Source organism: Anolis sagrei, chromosome 1 (genome assembly GCF_037176765.1).
Source record: "Anolis sagrei isolate rAnoSag1 chromosome 1, rAnoSag1.mat, whole genome shotgun sequence".
Lineage (NCBI taxonomy): Eukaryota > Metazoa > Chordata > Lepidosauria > Squamata > Dactyloidae > Anolis > Anolis sagrei.
The window spans coordinates 165,962,329-165,985,091 of NC_090021.1; the positions used below are offsets into that span (position 1 = coordinate 165,962,329).

Below are 22,763 nucleotides of genomic sequence, written 5' to 3' on the forward strand. Positions count from 1 at the left end.
AGCAGTGGACAATCACTGTACAAGGCAGAGATTTCCAGAGGGTGTTTTTACAAAATTATTATTATTAAAGATCTCTCCTGCCTTGATAACAAAGTAGAAATCTCTTCTAAATTCCAAGGAAAGATACTGTGGTTGTCCTGGAAGCAGTCACGGATAGGTGATGCTGAACTTGATTCTTCACAGTCCAATTTCACACAATTATTTCAAAGATGGCACCATCTTACCAAAGTATGGAGTCATTCACAATCTGTAGAATCTCTAAAAAAAATAAAATCTGGAAATTGTCCAAAGCCTGTTATTTTGTTTGTTTGTTTGTTTTTAAAAGTCTAGTCATCTGAATCAGCAAGTTTCTGGCTCTTTTACCCTTTCGAGTTCATACTTTTGACTCATCTAATATAGCTTTACATCTTTCAAATGGACTCATTTCAGGGGCTCCAGCATCAAACAGTACACATCTTAAGCAAAGCCAGACAAACATAACTGTGTCAAAATGCTGTTGGCTCTTTGAGGACTTTTCAAATAATAGTTGAAACATACAGAAGACAATTCAAAATAAATAAGTCAAATAGTCACGGAACAATAGCTTCAAACTACAAGAAAGAAGATTCCATTTGACCATTAGGAAGAACTTCCTGACTGTGAGAGACATTCAACAATGGAACTCTCTGCCCCGGAGTGTGATGGAGGCTTTTTCTTTGGACAGTGGGTGTGATTTTTTCATGCAATACCGATCCTTCAATGGCTCTCAGCCTCCATCCCTGAACTAAGAAGCACCAAAGTAGAATGGTACCATCAGCATTAGAAAAGGGGGAAAATATGAAAGAAAGGAGGCATGGCCAACATAGTGCTCAGAAGTGGGTTAGATGGTGACCTGGAAATCCTAGGTCTGGAGTCTGGACGTAGAGCACAGCCCATTTAGGCCTCCTTGGCTAAGAAAGTGAGATCAGGGCTAGCAAAGTCCAGAAGGTGGTTGGCCTATCCTTAAGATGTGAAACTATAAGACTGCAGATGGATGTGTTGGTTCCCAACACAAGAAGCTGGGATTTTGAAGTCAGAGATCTATTTTCTGATCAGAGGAGAAGGGGGGAGGGCAGGGGGGAATGTCTTTCAGAAAGCCTGTTCTGGCTGATTGCAGGAAGAGGGAGCAGGAAGGAGACACCTGTCTGTAGAAGCTATTGGGGAATGGGTCAGTGGAGCCAGGGGCGAGATGGACGGGACAGGAGAGGTTGTGCTGTGTCTGAAGCTCAAAGGTGACTCTCAGGTTCTCTGTTAATGGAGTTCAGGCCCAGGAATTTGCTGCCTTTGGTGGGCAGGTTGCTTTCATTGAGATTACACACAGAACAGCTCATAATGCCCGTTGTAGGCAATGCTTTTGAGATCCTGCTAGTGAGACCTGTTTAAGAGATCTTGCATCAAAGGTAACTTGCAATGGGCAGGGTTTTCCACTTCCATATTCTCCCACTTGGTTTTGCATCCCATCACCTTATTGCTGTTCACTTGATGCTCCTTGTCTACTCCAACCACGGGAAAGGGGATTCTGTCATTCAGAAGCTTGTCATCTAAGACCCCTTCCACACAGCTGTATAAAATCCACATTGAACTGGATTGTATGGCAGTGTGCACTCAGATAATCCAGTTCAAAGCAGATATTATGGATTATCTGCTTTGATATTCTGGGTTATATAGCTGTGTGGAAGGACCCTACGTTATCATTAAAGTTCATGTGTGGGTAGACATGGGCCCTCAAATCATTCTGAATCTTCTGCTTGAGCTCTGCCCATTCGTCCAGGGTCAGGGTGTCAGCTCTGGTGATCCACTCTGGTGATCTTACTTATTTGATATTATTATGATATTTAACATTTAAAAAACTCAAGTTTTGTGTGCGCAAAATTGCACATACTAAAAACAGATATAAACAACTGCACCCTATGCCATGCAAGCACAGCTATCTTAGTTTCTGATGGAGGGAGGGAAGGACATTATTATTGAGAAACAAATGGTCTTATTGTAGTCACAAGTTCTAGCATGTATAGAGTTAACTTTTTGAAGTTTTATTCCACAATGAAAATAGTGAAGTGTTTAATGCTGCAACATCACAAGCAATGAAGCCCTCCATTCCACTATAACAACCTCATGAAGATACTTTGAATATGGGTGCTAGATATGTCTTCAAAATGCTGGGAATGATTATTTTCTAATTCTGCCAAATATCTTATATAGAAATCGTCATTCTGTTCAGTTCCTTGTATTATTTTTTTTAGTAATAGCCTTGTTTAAAAAGCAAGTCACTCATTCTAAAGGAGTGGAATATATTAGAGTTATTTTCTATATCCCAAAAGGCTTTAAGCTGCACCAATGGAAAAATCCAAAATTTGTCATTAAACCGTTTTCTCCTCACTCTTTCTCCCTTCCCCCAAGTCTTAAAATCTATTCTGTCAACTCATGATTTTACCTCTTTTTAGCTCTGCATACCATTAACACTGGTTCCACATACTATTAGCTGCCCTGCTTTTCTCCCTCCTAGAAGCAGCTACTACTTTGAAATGATTTAATATATTTTTAATTAATCACTTTACTAAAATAATCAGCTTAAAGAAATGATTATTTGTTTTAAAAGATGAAAGCTTTAGAGAAATTTGGCAACAAGATCTAAAAAGTGAGCTTACAGTGATTTAATTTTTTGAAAAGCAACTAATAATAAACATCTTCTGATTCTTTTAAAAGCAATCCTTATATAATGATTTAAGTGGCAATTTTACGAGTGCTCACTTTTTAGATTTTCTGCCATGTGAGAAGCTGTTAGTTTGTACAATGTGGGTACTTATCCAGTAAAACTCCAGAGAAGCTGCCAAATTCCTTTCAACAACTCAGTATCAGCGTTTCAACTGTGGCATGTTTTTGTTTTTATAAAGATGAACACAATCTTCTAGCTGCTGTAGTTAAAAACTTCTCTGAATATACAAAATATATAATTATAGTTAACAAACAGTAAGCTAACCCCAACTGCAATCAGATTCATGTCTGTAGTTCATTCTTGTTAGACTAACAGCCTGTTTTAGCTTAGTATAGGTACATGTCTTTTAAAAAACACTTGTAGAACTATAAAGAATGGTTCATAGAAGTCTTCCCCCTTTATAGAAACAGATTTCACTAGACTTTTAGTCATACAACAGAATCCCTTCCCAAAGCTAGTATCTTCCACCAAATTCATATCGGAGTGGGAAAGTACTTCCTAATCCAGTCCCTTAATAAATCATCAATCCTTAATTTGTAATCATTCAAAACTGATCATGGCAATTAATGGCTTCACTAAACTTTTTATTTTTATCGCCTCTCCAACACTTGCAAGGAAAACCAAAGCCAGAAGAGAAATGAAGGGTTAGTAAATGCCTGGCAACCTACAGTAACGAGGGTGGTGTGAATTCCATTTGATGGGTTACAAGTCGTGCAGGCAAGTCCTACAATCAAGGATGGGAAACTTGGAGCCCTCCAGATCTTTTTGGATAGCAAGTTCCATCCGAGGTCCAACCAGTACTAGAAATGTTAAAACTCCTATTGGAAAAAGAGACAGCTAACAGTTGGGGACATTTTCCACAAGTTTACAAACAACCTGCAGACGACACTCTTATGATTGCTACCATAGGTGGTAATCATCCTGAGGTGAGGCGGCCTTTACATCCCTCTAAGTCAGGGGTACTCAAACTACAACCCACAGGCTGGATCCAGTCCGCAAAGTCTTTTTCCCAGCTCATCCTAAACTAAACTTGCTGCTCCCACTGCTGCCATTTACACCCGAACCCTGCTCTTGCTGCCATTTGCACTTCCCCCTTGCTTCCCCTGCTGCTATTTGCATCCATGTTTGGACCTTCTCTGGAGCCGGTCTTTGTCATTGTTTTGCCAAAAGTAAGGCAGATTGACGGGATAGCACAGAAAGTATGGAAGGCAGGAGGAGAATAAACGAGAGAAAGAGAAAGAGAGAGGAAGGAAGAAAGGAAGAAAGGAAGGAAGCAAGAAGGAAGAAAGGACAGAGGAAGGTGGGAAGAAAGTGGGGAGGGAGACAGGAAGGAAGGAAAGAAGAAAGGACAGTGAAAGAGAGGAAGGAGGGGGAAAATAAATGAAGGAAAGAAGGAAAAATATAGGGGAGGCATGGGGGAGGGAGGAAGGGGAGAGGGATAGAAGAGAGAAGAAAGAGAAAGCAAGCAAGCAAGCAAGCAAGCTAAGAAAAAAGAGAGGGAGGGAGAAAAGGAAGAAAGAAAAGTAAATAGGAAACAGATAGGGAAGGAAGAAAAGGAAGAAAGAGAGAAAGAAAGGTAGGAAACAGAATGTCGTTTGAATCTCAAGACTGTGGCTCTGAACCTACTGGGTGACTTTAGGTGAGCAAGTCGTCCTCTGTCTCCCAGCCTCAGATGAAGACAAAATCAAAACCCCTTTGAATAAATCTTGACAAAAAAAACTATGTGAGAGGCTCTTTCTGTTTTCAATTTTTTTTTTACTTTTCTATCTTCTGTTTCTACATACTCTATACAAGGCAGTGTCCAGGTTTGTTCTTAAGTTGAATTTGCTTGTAAGTCGAACAGGTATATTTTTAAAGTGTAACTCCACCCCCACCCCCCATATATATATAAGCAAGCAAGCTTTGGATAGCATAGGGAAGGGTGAAAATCTCTGTGGTGTTTGTTTTGCTGTCTGTACTCCTGGTTCAGAAGATTTCACCTCACTTTTTGTCCCTGTGATAACTGGATTTTGAAAAAAATGGCTTATTGTGGGATGATAACTCTTTCAGGAGGGAATTTCCCTTCTGAGGGGTAGATTTCTCTCACTTCTTGTTGTCTCACTTTGGTTCTTAACTATGAGTTGTTTGTAACTTGGGGACTGCATGTCTTCTCTTTTTAATGTGTGTGCACATTTGATTGGACTTCACGCTATATGCCGATCTCATATCTAAATGCTCAGATTCTAAAATCCATTAAGAACTCACAGTTTAATTCTCAACCTTATCTACATAGTTCCAGTTATAAAATACTAACCACAACATAGCCCCCTTTCTTCCCAAGACATAGCCAGATTCTTGCTCTACAGTAGCCACAGTAATAGGAGATTTGATACTGTCCACATACATGTAAGTGTTATTTTCCAAGTTTTCTGGATTTTGTGGTCTGTCCATTATAGACCACCTTCTTCTTTAACACCTTTTCACTACAGATAGGTAGACTTTTCTGCACATACCAAAAAGTGATGAAAAACTGCCCATATATACAGAATTCAAAATACAAGCACTAGAGTTTGTAGAGAAATGGAAAAACCAGAATGTGAGAAGACACCTGCAATTTTGAATTCTTACCTGCAACAGTAGTTGAAATGAGCCGTCCTTCCTGCATAATTATCTAGCTAATTATTAAGCAAAAACTGTGTTGCAACTGTTCAATTTTACTGCTTGAAGCAAAGGCAGTTCTTTATCTTATTGAATAAAACATAGTCTGAAAGAATGGCAAACCTTCTGCTTGGTCTGTGAATGATAAAGAAGGGAAAAACCCACACAGTCTGGTTGGCACAGTAACAGCAATAGCATTTTAGCAGGCCTCTACAGGTACTTGTTCACTGACACAAAAGGTAAACAACTTGGTCAGCACAGGCAGACACAATAGAAATGCAGACATTTTCATCTATATGAACACAGTGGGGAAAGTCCACTAGAGTCTATAGGAATAACAAAATAAATTTATCTTTTGCCAATAAAAACCATCAGTCCTATAAATCACAACTAATTTAAAAACCTGAATTTGTATTCACACTTCCCTGATGGAATCTTATTTAATTATGAAAGTGAACTTAAAGCATCTGAGTTCTACTAAGAGTCAAAGAGCCACCAGACCATGGGGGAATGTTATTAGTTAGTCTCAACCAGAGCAGATCATTCAATCAATTGCTGAATGATAAGTTAACACACCGATTAATTGCACTGATTCAATGAGTCTACTCTAGTCAGAGTTAACAACAGGAGCTAGGTCAAAGGCAGGGCAGTCCATGGATCAATGTACTAAGAGGTATATTATCTACATTACATCCAGCTCATAGATTTTGACAATATACATTTATGAAACACCAGTAACTATTTCTGTAAGAATTATATATATATATAGAGAGAGAGAGAGAGAGAGAGAGAGAGAGGGAAATGGACAATAAAAGTAACTAAGTCTGTTCATATGTGCATCAAGTCAGCTTTAATTTACATTGATCATATGAATAAGAAACCTCCAAGACAGTTTGTTATTACCAATCCTATTCAAGGACGAGCAGGGACTCAAACCCTGTCATAGCCATAATACTATACTGGGTGCCAAAGAATGGTTTACAACATTATAAATACGAAACAAGATGCCAAGTATTGTCTTTTTTCATTCTTCCATGATCATGTTCATGATTTCAGTCCATAATTCTTCTTGTTTATGGTACAGCAGGCATAGTGGACAAAGTTCTTTTCTACATAGTCTACATTTTAAGCGGTGTTCTTTAGATTTCATTGAGGCATTATGACTGATTAATTTCATGTTCTTAAACAGCTTTACTCTAATTTTTGATATTAGTAGATCATCCTGATCTTGTTTTGGCTGAGGATGCAATCTCTCGATCTTCTAAATCCAATTATATAATCTATTTGATTTTTATATTGACCATCTGGTGATGTCTATGTGCATAGTTGTCTGTTGGGTCGCCTAAAGAGTATTTCTGCAAAGAAAAATCTATTGGGTTTACAATAGATTTAAACTTTATTTAAAGTTTATTTCTTATTTCTTGATCCTACACCCAGTTCTCCAACAATGATAAGTGCTACTTCTGTGTCCTACTTTTACACTTTAGTCACTAAGATTATCAATGTATCCTGTTACACTGTGTGATCAAATTTCCTCCTGGACATAAATATGAAATGTTTTGATGCCTTGCTTCCTCCTTTATGCAACGTACCCTGGATTATGGTTATATTGCTAAGTTTTCCCTGTAGTCTTGTTGATATTATTTAGTCAGACTTTGCATTATAAACTCTACCAATTCGTCTTGAGCCAAATTTTTGTTTGTATCTAGTAATGTTGCAATAGAAGGGAATATTTGGTATATAGGAATAGGAAATGTGAACAGACTGCAAGCTCTGTTTCATCAGGTCCACCACCCAATCTGTTTCCTTTTCCCTTGCTCCCTTCCTTTCCAATTTCTTCAAGGTTAAAAAATACCTTGTGTCTTAGGTTCTGCTCTAGAGGGAGAGCACCTGCAGCTAAACTTTTCTTACATCTCTTCTTTTGATCCCCATTCGCTTTGCCTTTTCTTGGATTTCTTCCTGGTTCTTCTACCCATTCGTTAGTTGGGTAGTGATCATCGCAACACGACAGTTGCATTTTCAGGGTGGGTAGAAAATGGTTTGACATTATCCAAGTGAAAGGCCAGTAAGAGCCATGGCAGATTAAATGAAGAGAAAAAGGTGATTAGTGCTGGGCTAGCTCATTATATCTGTGGACTTCAGGTTCATTTAAAGCAGAAATGACAATAAAAATGACACTAGCTCTAGCCTGTGGTGTCCCAAACAAAAATCCAAGAGCACTCCAAAATTATTTATGTTCTTTTTATTTACATGTCAATGCACCCCACTCCTGTCAGTCAGTACATGACACTGATTGTCAAGTCACACCCCCCCCCCAAATAAAAAGCAACTTACTTTCAGAAATCCATAGTCCCAACAAGAATATTTCAAGTAAACTAAATTATATAAAAGAAATAAAAAAAATCAGCTAATATAAGAATAACACAAATGTTAAGAGAATTAAGAAAACATATCTTACTTGATGCCAAATTGGCAGCAAAATGGACTGTTTATAATAACGTTCCCAATCTTTCTTCAGGTCAAACCCACCTCTTGGTTCTAATGCTATCCCAGAGCAGCATTTCTAAACTATCTGATGATGGGAAATAATTATTTCTTTCCAATGTGCCAGGGATTGGCACTAAATGTGTGCCCATTAGCCTCAAATGTTTATTTCCTTCCTATGATGAAGAACACTAATGGCCATTCACATCGATAGCAAAAATATGCTAAAAGGGTGATTCAAGATCAGAGCCTATGATCCTGTCAGGCAGAGCCTGCATGAAGATGGATGAGGAACAGTTCAGGGAACTGAGTATGTATAACTTGGAGAAGAGAAGGTTAAGAAAGGAGGTGATAGTCATGTTTAAACATTTCAAAAGATGTCATATTGAGGAGGAATCAAGCTTTTTTTCCTGCTGCTCCAGAGATTAAGGCCCCTTCTACATTGTAATTTTTTTTAATGTCAGGAGCGATCTGAGAAACTGCCATACAACCCAGATTATCAAAGAAGATAACCTACATTATCTGCTTTGAACTGGGTTATATGAGTCTACACTGCCAGATAATCCAATTCAAAGCAGACAACCTGGATTTTATATGGCAATGTAGAAGGGCATTGAGGTCCCTTCTACACTGCTAGTAAATAGTTGATAATGTAGATCAAAGGAGATAATCCACATTATCTGCTTTGAACTGGATTATATGATTCTAGACTGACATATAATCCAGTTCAAATCAGATAATCTGGATGTTACATGGCAGTGTTACATGGCAATGTAGAAGGGGCCTATGGCTGAGTGGCAATCCTTCCTGTTGTCATACAGGTGGCAGTTGCTCATTATCTGATGTTGGCCAAGGCAACAAAGCAACACCGCAAGGGTGACTGCCCTCGCGCCTGACCAATGTTATCCCAGGAGATGAGTGATGGCCACCAGCCAGTCAATGAGAACAGGAGTGTGATAGTAAGTGGCATTCCATGCCCATAGACTGGCTAATCCTGGTGAATATTAGCTGGCCATGTAAAAGGTTAGGAATAGTTCTGTATTAAAGAATTCAAAGTCTGGGTTTTTCTGAGGCCAACTTTTCAAGGCTATGTTGACCTGAATCTGCTCCAGGCATCATGCAGATGTCACAGAGCTGACACCCACCCTCCCAACACACACAATTTTTGAGGTAAAGTGTTCATGTAGATGTGTTCAAGAATATGGAGCAATGGCTTTAAAATGCATGAAACGAGATTCCATCTGCACATTAGAAAATATTTCCTTATGGTAAGAGATGTTTGACAGTAGACTATGTTGCTTCAGAATGTGGTGAGATTTCCTTATTTGGACAGATAATAGAGGCTGGATGGCCATCTGTCAAGAGCATTTTAACTGTGTATTTCTGCATGACAGGGGGCTGGACTGTAAGATCCAACTCTCTATTTCAATGGATATTTCATACCATTCCTAGAACAGTTCTGCTTTTATCACAATGGGACCTACTTTTTCCAGTTAACATCAGGTGCTATGGAAAGCAATGGCAAATCACCTCTGAATATCAGAGTACTCATAAAGGAAACAAAAGTCAACAGGCCACCTGAAAATAAGCATAGACATACCGAGAGTTTGATTCTCTAGCAAAATTTACTTTTGTGGTGGAACTTCAAACTATTGTAATTGAAATTCCAACTAAGTTGCACATATCAACAAATACAGTCCATATTTGCATTTGACAGTATTTTATAGTGTTTTAGTGATTATAAGGAGCTGAGCACAACTAGCCAAACTTTGATCAAACATCTGAAACTGAAGGTTATGCTGATTCCTATTTTCCATAGTGGATCTAGAAAGTAAATACTATATGTTACATTACAGAACTGTTGCATGTTTTTTATAATGGACACTAACTTCATAATAATTCATGAAATCATACGTCTGTGCTGAGTTAGAACAAGTATGAATGAAGAAGGAAGGAAGTTCTTATTTACTCCCTCACTTGAACAAAAAACCATTATGTCATCCTAGCAGCTGTGTGACATACTGGCACTGTTCAGACAGATTTCTGTGTATGAATAACAGCCCAAACAACTATTATTTTCTTTTTCTAAAAAAAATATCCTTTTTGGCATGAAGATGTTAGTCCGCTGGGAACTGCATGAGCCAAATTCAGGACATGAGATATAAAAATCAAGACTGATTTTAATATTAAAACTGCATGATCAAGTTCACTGCACTAGTCTTTTGGGTAATTATATTTCAGCTTATCAAGACAAGTAATAAATGAGTCCTTTGCCCACAATTACATTCCTTCTATTCCCCTTCCTAAGAATCACGTTTAGATATTGCTTGGTTGAACTATGGCTTTCCTGAAGGCCTTTCATTTGATATAGACAAACCCATTTGTATTTATTAACAAGAGACAAGATCATTTGGACATGGCAAGTGATAGAAGAGTCCATCTGCTCTTGTTGTTCCTGTAATAATGGAGAGGTGAAAGCTATCCTAAATACTCATGTGTAAATCAAGATATTTTAGTAAAAAAATCAACTCCCAAACTTGGGTAAACTTATTCACGAGTCAAGAACTGTACCTTAACTGTTATCAAAAAAGGGGCCACCCTTTCTTGGAGTACAATGACAAAACACAAGGTGTCCAGAGAGGGCGGCCCAAATGATCAAGCCCTATGAGGAGTGACTTAGGGAGATAGGAATGTTTAGCTTGGAGAAGAGACGGTTGGATAAGAGAAGTGCGGACCTGATAGCCATGTTCTTGAAAGGGTGCTACACTGAGAAAGGGGCCAAGGTTGTTTTGCTGCTCTGGACAGTAGGCCACAATATAATGGATTCAAACTGCAGGAAAAGAGATTCCACCCAAACGTTAGGAAGAAATTACCGATGGTGAAGCTGTTTGGCAGTAGAATATGCTGCATCGGAGAACGGTGGAGTCTCCTTTTCCGGAGATTCCCACCAGAGGCTGGATAGCCATCTATCAGGAGTGCTTTGATCAGTGGTTCCCAACCATTTTTTTGGCCAGGGACCACTTTGACCAGGGACTACTCTCCAACATTAGTTCTAAAAGGGTTACAAATCAGTTTTTGTTCAACTTTAGATTCCGTTTGGTTATTTGGGGTGCTGATTCAGAAAATTGCAATGGATAGACCACATCAGCTCTAGTTTATGATACAGATCATATGCCATCCAGTAGTTGTCATCTGCTCACCCACAGAAACCTATATTTAATAAGTCTCAGCACTATAAGAGGGTTTCAAGAGACCAGTTACTCTTGTTGCAACGGTGTAGTAACAGTGAGGCCGCAGACCATATTTTAGTTCTTGAGGACCACAGGTTGGAAACCACTGGATTAGATGTTTCCACATTGCAGAAGGGAGCTGGACTAGATGGTCCTTGTGGGCTTCCAAATATGTGATTCTATAAAAGCTTAGTTCATCCTAGGAGAATGTAAAAAAAAGAACTGGGCCCTCTACTCTCTTCACTAGGATGCTGCTACTGGCCTTTTGAATTCCTAGGTTGGAAAATGGCAGTGATAGCCAGGTAGCTTCTGCAGAATGTCCCTCAACCTCCACAATTTTGGCCACAAAACCTGCCCTCGATTTATTCATGAAGTTAACTTATATATGAATATATATGTTCTCAGTGCAGTTGGAATTGGGATCTAAAACCAAAATTTGAAGTTGCTTAGCAAATCCTAGTAAAAAACAGTCATGGTCAATGCAAACAATGTTTAAAATTATGGTGATATAACATTCCTTGTTAAAGGCTAACAAGGGAAGGGCAGGAATATTTGTTTATGAGAGGGCAAAGCTGGAGAACAGGCAAAGGACTGCAGTCCTTGCTATGAGCAAAGAGATCCGGTACGTAACTTCTAATTCATATCTAAGGTATCACTCAGCATTCATCAACTCATGGTTTGGAGGATCAGGGGAAAAAATAATCCTTATGATCAACGTTCTTTCAGTTGCAGGTACGAAACAGAAGAAATACATTCAATTCAGTCACCTTGTCATGCCCATTATTTTAAAATTTTAATTATTACATATGGCCCTGCCATAGGTTTTTAATGCGTCGTGGTGTTACTGTTATTGTTTATTGCTTTGTTTATGAGTTATTTATTGTCTGTATTGCTGTGTTGTTTTATTGATGTACTTGGGCTCAGCCTTTGTAAGCCGCACCGAGTCCTCCGGGAGATAGTAGCGGGGTATAAATAAAGGATTATTATTATTATTATTATTATTATTATTATTATTATTTTTAAAGTCTTCTGTTCACACAAATCTTGCCTGTTTACCAAATGAATCTTGGCTTTATGTAAGGCTAATAATTAGACAGAAGTAACAATTAATATGTAACAGTAACAGTCTTGATAAAAAATTGAATCGGGGGGGGGGGGGGGCACCCAGCATCTGTTATAATAGTGTACCCTACTTTTTGTGGTGTGGTCCAAAAGGAAATCTGAAGAAAGCCATGATTGAACTGCACCAAACAGGGGCAATTACAGCACAGGCCACTTGTCAAATTCTTGTTCAGTAAAAATCCTATTGTTATTTTAGGTGACAAGCAGCCTGGTGAGCCACTGAACATGCTGCCGTTTCACTGTTGTCGATACATGTTGTCGACCATATATATTATCCCTCCTTCCTTTCTTCTCTCCCTCGTTTGAAATCAACAATTGGTCAGAAAACCCATGAAAATAGATCTCTGTGGTCTGCCCACTACTCACACTTTTGAACACAACTGGAAATAAATTTAAGTATCAGTCTTACCTAAGTGGACAAACTGACACTTTTTTCATGAAAACCCAATAATTTGTTGCTCAAAGTTCCTGGCTGAAGTTTCAACAGGCAAGTATTTTAACATGAGCAAGTATTGGAGCATGATGCACAGCCCATTCCCCCTCAAATTTGGTTAGATACTAGTTTCTATTTCTCCTAGTCAGTATGTGGTCAGAGATAGACATTTCAGTCAAGCACTACACTCATCTCATCTCAATCTAGACAGAAAAACAACAGATCTACTTACTAATGCTTGCACAACCAAAGCTGCTTCCAGACAGTCATTCTACTATCCTGTTTCATGGAATTTACTGGGGTGCATGTAATGTCACCTTCAATTTGTATGTTTTGAGTTCATTCTCATTGCTTCTTAATTTCCCCCCTTTTCTTGCATGAAATCCACTGAGGAAAGAAGGGAATTGTTGCCTTTTGTTTAAGCTAGGACATTTTGATTTAGGAAATGCTTCTGAGCTTCTCCTTGCTGAAATGACTAATATGATACTTTTTTTAGTGGGGAAGATTTTGGGGCTGATCTACATAGAGATATGTGTGTGCCTTCAAGATGCTTGTTGACTTATTGTGACACCACGAATTTCAAAGACCAGGAATACTGAGGAAGGTTATTTTTAGTTCTTTCCTATGAAAGATAGCGTATAGTACTTGGTATTCAATGACCGTCTCCCATCAAAGTGCTAACCAGGGCTGATCCTGCTTAGCTTCTAAGTTCAAACAGGCTCTTGTGCTTTCAAGGTATAGAGATACTATACACTTAACACTAAAATATTACTGCTTGCATTGTGCATTTATGTGGTCTCCAAGACTTACCAAGAAGACTAAATCACAGTGTTTTTATCCCTGAACCACTAAATACTGTATACTGAGATATTTTGATGGCTGAATATCAAGACCCCTTGAGCTGCAAATACAGCTCTGCTTGTAAATGAGCAAAATAAATAGTTTAACTATATTCTGTGAGCCATACTGCCACTAGCATATTTATATTGAGCTCTGTCATAACTGGAACTAAGGCAGCTTCTCTTCCAAATTAATGACTTGCATGCTGGATTTCCAACCAAAAGCTGTTCTTGACAGAAACTGCTCACTGAGGAAGAACCAGAATATCCACATTTTGTTTAAATTAAATACAGTTGGAAAGTTTTATTAAAGAAGGAAGGGGAAAATGGGCATTTATCCAGATGATAGAGAGATACAATTGCCAAAACTTTTCTATTGTGAAATAGACCTTACGTGCAATATTTTATCTATTCTCCAGAAAAAGCTGTGGATAATGCATCAGATATGTGAGTGCCAAGGAGAACAAACTATCTGAATCAGTTAAATAACTTAACCACTTTCATAAAATGATGAAAACACGAAGAGAGAAAAGTGTGGATAATATTTAGAACAATGTAGTGGTGTGCAGTAGCAGAACTGCAACACATTTAGAAGAGAAGCAGTGTAGAAAGGAAATGGACACCAAAACACCTAGTTGTAAAGGCATGGCAGAATAAACATTACACAAAGACTCTCGCTGTCAAGCACTTGTTCTAGTGCGTCCAGGTTATGGAAAACAAGGAACATTGCCACGGACTCAGAAAGAGTTTGTGTCATATTGTTGTAAGGATTTATGTGGCTATTTGGGCAGAGGGTGGGAGGAGATAAAAGTAAAGACAGAACCCCACATTGGCAGAGAAGAGAGAGGCAGGCAGAGACCCTCACATTGAGGCTTTAATGAGGGCAGCCCCAGAATTCTGAAGCAAGCAGAATTCTGGGAAATGTAGTTTAGCGTGGGACTTTTGAATTTTCTGCCACAGAGGTTCTCACTTTCCCAAACTACATTTCCTAGAATTCTGCTTACTGCCTTGTGCCACCTCCTTCTCCCTGAAAGTTTTGGTGGAGGGAAACTGGTGTTCATTCTCTAAAGAGATTTTAAGATAAAAGGGGATTGTTGGGAGCTGAATCAACCCTGTGAGGCAGGCAAAGTTGAGAGGAAGAAACTTCAAAGTTTACCTATTAGGTTTCCTATTATTATTATTATTATTATTATTATTATTATTTCAAAGGCTGGGTAGGCATCTTTTGGGGATGCTTTGACTGTGCTTTTCCTGCCTGGCAGAAGGGGGTTGGACTGGATGGCCCCTGAGGTCTTCCAGTGAAATAGTACTGTTAGGTTTATGTTGGTAAATATTCCCTAAGAATCAGTGAGGGGGGGAAAACCTTTCAGAAACTTGGTGGGAATTGTGCCCTGGTTATGTAGTATAATTGAAAATAGTTTTTTTTTTTTAAAAAAATGTTCATAAAACCTTTTTAAAATTCGCAAAAATCAGTGGATGTGTGAAAAACAGGGGGGGGGGTAACAGTTGTAAATGTGTTCTACAACTGTAGCAAGTTTCATCCCAATAGCTCTAAAAATGAGGAAGAAAGTAGCGGCGGAAGCTTCCCCGCTTATGTCATTACATAACGAAAAGTAACGAATTTTTTATAGTTACGATACAGACAATTAAAATTAAATTTAAACACAACCTATTATACCATACATAAAACAACACAAAGCATAACATCAAACAGAAGTGTCAGTTTCTCAGAGCCAACATTGGGGTTCCATTGGGGGCATATAAGTTGATAATTGCTCAAGATGTCAAACGAGCTAGCGGGGCAAACAGGGCCTGGTAAATTTATTAAAACTAAAACTAAATTTATACAGTTTGCAATCATATACTATGACTCAGTATTGAATAAAGTGATCTCTTCAAAGTAAAGAAGGAACAGGGGAGAATCTGTTTTCAAGGGCAAGGGTTATGAATATTTTGATGATAGCTTGTACCTCCATAAAGCAGGGTCTACTTCAAATCCTAATAGCTTTTTTCACCAGATCTCTGTTTACTTCACCTGACCAAAAGCTTTCTCATGCTTGATCTATGAAGTTCCTCTTATCAGTAATGATAATTAAAAAAAACTTTTCAGAAATAGTAAACTTTAAGTATCAGGTATTGAAAGCATATTGTTGCTTCTAAACCTATGCTGGATGAATGCTCTGATAAGATGAATTCAGAGTACTATAGCAAATTGGGATAAGAAGAGGCATTGGGCTGGATATGTAGAGCTAAATCTCCACCTCTTTCCTGTATCCAATTTGAACAAAGCTGGTTCTCTTTATGGTCTGCTTCCAGCAATAGCCTGCCAAGTGTTTTTTGGTATCAATATTAATTATTCATATATTACTTCTTCAAACACACAACCTATAAAATGTAATGCCAAAAGATGTGACAACAGTTGTTTCGGAAATGGCTTTACACTGACTCTTAAGTCAAATATGAAGCAATTTAAACTGGCTTCTTACCCCAGCTTGTCTGCACTTCATGGGGAGTTCTTATGTCAAGGATAGGGAAAAGACACCAAGCAGAGCCTTTCTGTAGATCTTCTAAGTTCCCCCTAGGTCCACCAAACCCACTGATCTAAAACTCCACCAGCTCCAGGGTTTTGCCTTAACCTCAACCCATCAACCTTTTTATTTTAAAATCTGACTTAAAAGGCTGAGAAAGCAAGGAAGTACAATATGTGCTGGAAAGGAGGATTCCTGCTCACCTCAGTCTTAAGTGATGAATTCTGTCACATCAACTTTTTCATGGGCAGGGAGAAATGAAGCTGAATGGGTGCTATTAATGCCTATCCTTGTATATTAAGTCACACTAATGGACAAACTAAGGGAATATTTATTATGGCTTAAAACCACAAACAAGAAAGCAGCATGTTATCATAGACCTATTCTCTGGATCCAGGATATTTTGTCACCAATTAAATAATTTTCTATAACAGTAGAAGAAAATATATGCTACCTGCTGGCAAAGAAGTATAAATTACCACATTAACTGTAAATAACATTTTAACGCTTATGCCAACTTAATTAGCATGCAATTTTTTGTTTAGAAATATATGAAGTACAAACAAAAATGCTGGTTTATATAACTAGTTATAGCATAAAACTCCTACTCATCCTCACACATAGAGACCAACAAGGTCTTTTGAAGACGACGTACTTTGTTGTTATGTCTTTGATTCATTTCCAACTTATGGCAACCCTAAGACAAACCTATAGTGAGATTTTCTTGGCAAGATTTGTTCAGAGGGGGTTTGCTTCTGCAATCTGAGGCATTATATAAGAAAATGAAACCATGAACAATACTAAATAAAAATTATGTGATGCTAGTATCTTTAAAAGCTTGATACATACATCCTTTCTTTTATCTAACAATACAATGTAATCATATACTCTGGCTTCAACAAAAACATTTGTTATTTAACAAATTATAAACATACTGATAATTCAACGGGATGGTAGAAATAAATTGGCTTGAAAACATTTATAATTTACTAGCTCAATATGGCAACACATAAAGAGAACAGGAAGTAGACACTCAAGATGATAAATATGATATAGTGATGTGGAGCCAGTTTACAGGCATAAATTGGATGAAGGTAGGCAGGCTATAAAGCCACAGATAATTTGACAAGAATGATACCCTAGCATTCATCTTTGAAAATTCAAAATGTGATGTAAAGTACACTCTCAAAATAGTTAATGGCATGAAAGTATAGAACAAAAAGAGAGTTTGTTTTAGAAAATACCAGATTATATGAGTGCTTATACTTTTTTACCTTATAAAGGTCATTTCTGTAAGTGATCAACTTTTTCCAACAAAGTCAAGCTGTACCTGGTATAATTTTTAAGAAGATAACTGTGTTAGTCTGTTTCAGTATAAGAAAAAAAAATAGGAAGAGTACCTTTGAGACACATGCATTTCAGCCTAGGTTTTTGTGGACGCCAGCAAAGCCCCTAGAGACAGCAAAGATTGACCTACAATAGTTAACACGTTTTATATCAAGAGTAGCACTTATAATCTACATAAAAACTGACTGCTGAAACTTGCCTGGTAAACACCTCTTGGGTAAGAAAGTTTATAGAATCGCAGAATGATAGAATTAGAAGGTATCCCAAAGCTAATCCAGTCCAGCTTTGTCAAGTTGTTTAATCAGACTTTTCTTTCTTGTGATCTGAATCTACTGGTTTGGGTCCTATGCTTTATGAAGCAAAGAAAATAGGGTTGCTTCCTTTTCCGTTTTGATAGCTCTTAAGATATTTAAACATGTTTGTCCTATTATGTTTCAATAATCTTTTCTCCAAACTAGATATATTCAGTTTCCTCAATTATCCCACACTGGGATTTAGTTCCCTGACATTTCATTATCTTTTAAAAATTTCTCTAGCCACACTCCAACTTGCTGATATGCTTCTTTAAACTTTATATGGATCGGATAGTGAAAGAGTATATTATAAATAGAAATGATCATTAAAATGTTTTGTCTTAGTATGAAGAAATTGCAAGATGAATAACAACAACAACAACAACAACAACAACAACTTTATATCCTGCCACAACAACAACAACTTTATATCCTGCCACCATCTCCCAGAAGGGACTTGGGGCAGCTTACAGAACAGCACCCAATAGTACCATAAAAACACATAAAATACATCAATATTTATGACAGCAGCAATATGAATTAACATAAGACAACACTTATAAAAATCACAAAGAGCCCAATTCTATTATAAAATAGTCAATTAAAATGCAGCAATAGCTACTAATTAAAATGGGAAGAACAACCAATGACTATACATTATGAAATGTATGTGCCATGCTACTTGAGGGTGTGTGACTGGCACATCTGTAGTCACTAAGACTGGATGCTGCTGTGTTCTGAAACGATGCTTGAAAGATAAGAAAGCAACAAGAATGACAACAAAAGGTGTGTGAGTGAAAGATACATCATTTGAGAATTCTTAACATATGGTGAAGATACTGAAGAACATGAAAAGCAAAAAGAAGAGAAGCATGCTTTTTACTCTCTGCATCGGCGTGTGGTGGAAGCGTCTTCCTTGGAAGCTAATTTAAACAGAAGCTGGATGGCCATTTGTCAGGGGTACTTTGATTGTGCTTTTCCTGCATGGCAGGGGGTCGGACTAGATGACCCATGTGGTCTCTTCCAACTCTATTATTCTATGATGAGAAACTAGGGGGAAAGTATTAAACTATAGAGCAATTATTTTGGATCTAGCCTGTTTGTTCTATTAATCTTTGAAGACTTATGAATATGAGAAAAGATGTACGTGTGTATGTGCTTTCATGTCACCAGTCAACTTACAACAGCCTCATGGACCTCTCAGGATTTTCTTAAGCAAGGAATCCTCAGAGGTAGTTTAACTAGGTCCTTCTTCTAAAATATAGCCTCAGCACCCAGTATTAATTGGCTATCCCCCATTTCTTGCTATATCAATTTATAACCATTCCAAACTGCCCTTTGAAGAAGGATGCACTTGTTCCTGATCACTAAATACAGTATATTCTCATATTTATGACATTCTCTCCTGCCAATAAATAACCTCATCAAAGACAGGATAATTACAAGACACATATAGTTTAAATGTATTAATATGCCGAGTATATTAATTCAACAAACAAAATTAACAAACAGTTGAATACCCATATAGTTAGGGTAGAATCCAGAATTGATTCCTATAATCACAGCCAATGTATGGACATGTTGACTCAATGTGGTTTTTAATTTGCTGCCAAACAAACAAAAAAGGATAACAGCTCAATTCTGAGCAATACTGCCTCTTCATATGCGAAAGGTCACAGATAGCAAAATACTTCCCAAGAACTGTCGCCTTATACTTGCTTGTTCTTGGAAACTCCATTAGGAACCAGTGTGACATACATAGGAGAGCTACATGCCAACTGAAGCATGCTAAAGCAATTAGCTCTATATTCTGCATGCATACCCCTAAAGAGAAACTGGCACATGAACAGCCAACACAGTTACATTTAGTCATTGGAGAAAAGACACCAAGACCCTTTATTCTGATTCAGCATTTTTCCACATTCTTCTACTTCTCAACCTCTTTCATTTACAAGGGCTTGTTCAGCATGCAGAAAGTTATAATTTAACAGGCTACATGCAGAGGAAACAAACTATTCACATAGGATACTTCTCTGTGTCTTGCTACACATGTTTGGTTTCATTAAAATGGGCCCCATTTTAATAATCAAAATGGATATTTATTAAAAGTGTAATCACATATTATTAGCTACAAATGAACTAGAAAAAATGTGATAATCTAATTATGGCCCATCTGGGGTGAAATTCCTTTTGTTCTGGAATATTTAGTCTTATCAGTTTGAAATATCATCATTCATCCTAATACACTCAATTCTAATTGTCTCTTTTGGAGTCAATTGGCCATACAAAATTTATTAAAAACAGTATCACTGAAATATTAGAAATTGTGCAAAATATTTACTTTCAGACTTTCAAATATATTAGGTAGCCTCACGGAATCTCCAGACTTTAACTTTAACATATTCTATGTTACACAACTAGACTTAATTAAGAAAAGACACAAATCACATTAAAATGGTTTGATTTCTTCTTGTACAAAAAAGACAATCTTAAAAAAAGGCTAGGTTGCCAAGAACAAATACTGCTGGGCAATCATCTCCAACAAAATAGACTCTCTGGAATAGCAACAGTCCTATTTCCACTACACATTCCTAGTCTCTCTTCATTTTAATGGAAGCCACCAGCTGTGCCTGCAAGATTCCTCACTCACACGTCAGCCCACTATACTTCGAATTATCCACATTTCAAAAGGAAACATTGATTTCACACCAATCAACACTTGGTAGCCCTTAACACCCAGTTCTTAATTTGTTGAGCGTTCATGAATTATTCCACACGGATTTGCATATGCCTGTAGAGAGGGATTATGGGGTGGAGTCTGTTGGAACTGACAACTGTCTGAATGCCTCCCTGCATTCAGACACAATCCTTCCTCTTGCAGCCTTAAATTGATGCCGAAGCTTCGGCTCAGCGATATTTGCTTTCCTATTTTTATACACAAATCTCTGACTATTTGACAGCAATCCTGGAGAACGCTATTGAGGGAGATTTCAGAGGGGAGGGCTAACAAGGACTGCAGACCAACCCTTCCTTCCTTTTCCCCCTTTTCACACAGCTGGTGCTTAACTGATTCCAGCAGGAAAGAGAGGCCCCTTCCACACAGCTGTATAAAATCCACATTGAACTGGATTATGTGGCAGTGTGGACTCCGGCCCCTTCCACACATGTGAATAAAACCCCACATGATCTGCTTTGAACTGGGTTATCTGAGGGCCCTTCCACACAGAATATCAAGGAAGAAAATCCCACAATATCTGTTTTGAACTGGATTATCTGAATCCACACTGCCATATATTCCAGTTCAAAGCGGAAAATGCGGGATTTTATTCAACTGTGTGGAAGGGGCCTCAGATAACCCACTTCAAAGCAGACACTGTGGATTATCTGCCTTGATTTTTCTGGCTGTGTGGAAGGGCCCAGAGACAGGGTGGATCCAAGGGATGGGATGCTGCTTTTTCTGTCGCAAGCCCACCCTTTCCCCTCCTCTCATGCAGCCTGGATGAGAGCTGCCCCCTCCTCGTTTCTCCCAATGGAGAAATGGTTGGCTCCTTGCTTGGCGATCCAAGGATTTCCATACAGATACACACCCAGCACACAACCCAGCCCTGCCCTTCCCCTCCTTGCACCTCAAATAGAGCAAGAGACAGGGAGCCTCCCACTAGCCTCAGACACACACTCTCTCACACAGACCCGGCTTGTCTATGCCTCCTTCACTCATGGATCTGAAGGAGCAGCTTAGTTAGGGTGGAGTAAAGCCAAAGCGTTCTCAACAGCCGCCCCTCCATATCCACGGCTTGAAAAGAACAGCAGGCACAGAGCCATATAACCCAGGATATCAAGGCAGGATAATCCACTTTGATTATCTGAGTCCACATTGCCATATGGAAAAGAATGTGCTGTGTGGTAGGGGTCCTTAATGTGACATTTTGTAGAAAGGGAGACCATTTTAATACACCGTTGTAAGCAAGGAGACGGGTTCTGGCCCTAGAACCAAACCTCAAGGTGTAGTATATACTACTGCTGCTCTTCCCTCCCCCTTCCCCAAACACAGGGTTGGAACAGGAAAGCAAGGGAGCAACCAGAGAAAGCAGAATCCATGTCCACACAGGAGACTCTCCCTTCCCGCCCCCCTCAGAGGCCCAGGAAGAAAGAGAGAGGCAGAGAAGGAGACCCCCACACCCCACACCCCTCAGGCACAAACAGAGCCTCCACACACAACCCCCCTTTGAGAGCCGAGACACTGCGAAAGGGACCCCCCCTCCTTCCTCTCCTTCCCTTCCCTTTCCTCCCTCCCGAAAGAAGGGCGGGACTCTGGGAAAATGGTGGTGGGAGAAGGTGTGGTGGCGGCGGCTTTGCTGGGAAAGGAAGACGGAGAAGCGGGCACTCACTGTGGCGGCGGCTCCTCCTCCTCTTCTTTCTTTCTTTCTTTCTCTCTCCTCTCGGCGCCCCGGTTTTGTTGGAGGCCCTCCTGAGGAGACTCCCCTTCCTTCTCCTCCTCAGTCAGTCAGTCAGTCAGTCAGTCAGCCAGCCGCCGGCCGGGCTTTTTTTTCCTGCCACAGAAAAAGGCACAGCGGCAGCGGCGGCGGCGCTCACTTCCGGCGGGCGCGCGAGCAGGCAGGCAGGCAGGCAGGCCGGCCTCGCGCCCCTCCCTCCAAGCTCCTCGCGCACCTCCCTCCAAGCTCCTCGCGCACTACTCCGCTCTTCCCTCCTCCTCCCTCCGCTGCTACTGCTTGCTGCTGCTGCAGGAGCCTCTTTGGCAGCCCAGCGCCATTCAAAGCAAAGGCGGCTCCTCCCTCTGCTTTCAAAGAAAGGCCCTCCCCCTTCTTTTCTTTTCTGGAGCGGATTCCCTCTGAACATGTGTAGAGTTCATTCTGGCAAGACGATTTTAAAAAAAAATTAAATAACGATTATATGATGCCCCCACCTTCGTTACTTGGGTTTGGATGGGAATCTATCCATATAAATAAAAATGTAATGTTCGTTTGTGGGATTGACAGAACTCAAAAACCACTGGACGAATTGACACCAAATTTGGACACAAGGCACCTAATAACCCAATGTATGTCCTTCACTCAAAAAATTTGATTTTGTCATTTGGGAGTTGTAGTTGTAGCAA

At 39.1% G+C, this 22,763-nt stretch overlaps 1 protein-coding gene across 6 annotated transcripts in view; it reads right to left on the reverse strand.

The window, feature by feature from the left end:
- The window catches only part of RAPH1 (Ras association (RalGDS/AF-6) and pleckstrin homology domains 1), a 78,517-nt gene extending 56,248 nt beyond the window's left edge, over window positions 1-22,269 (reverse strand). For all 6 annotated transcript variants that reach the window (XM_060782923.2, XM_067470137.1, XM_067470136.1 and 3 more), the window contains exon 1: window positions 22,036-22,269. The gene's annotated coding sequence lies outside the window, so the exon portion shown is untranslated. The remainder of the gene's footprint in view (window positions 1-22,035) is intronic.
- Between the last annotated feature and the right edge of the window lie 494 nt (window positions 22,270-22,763).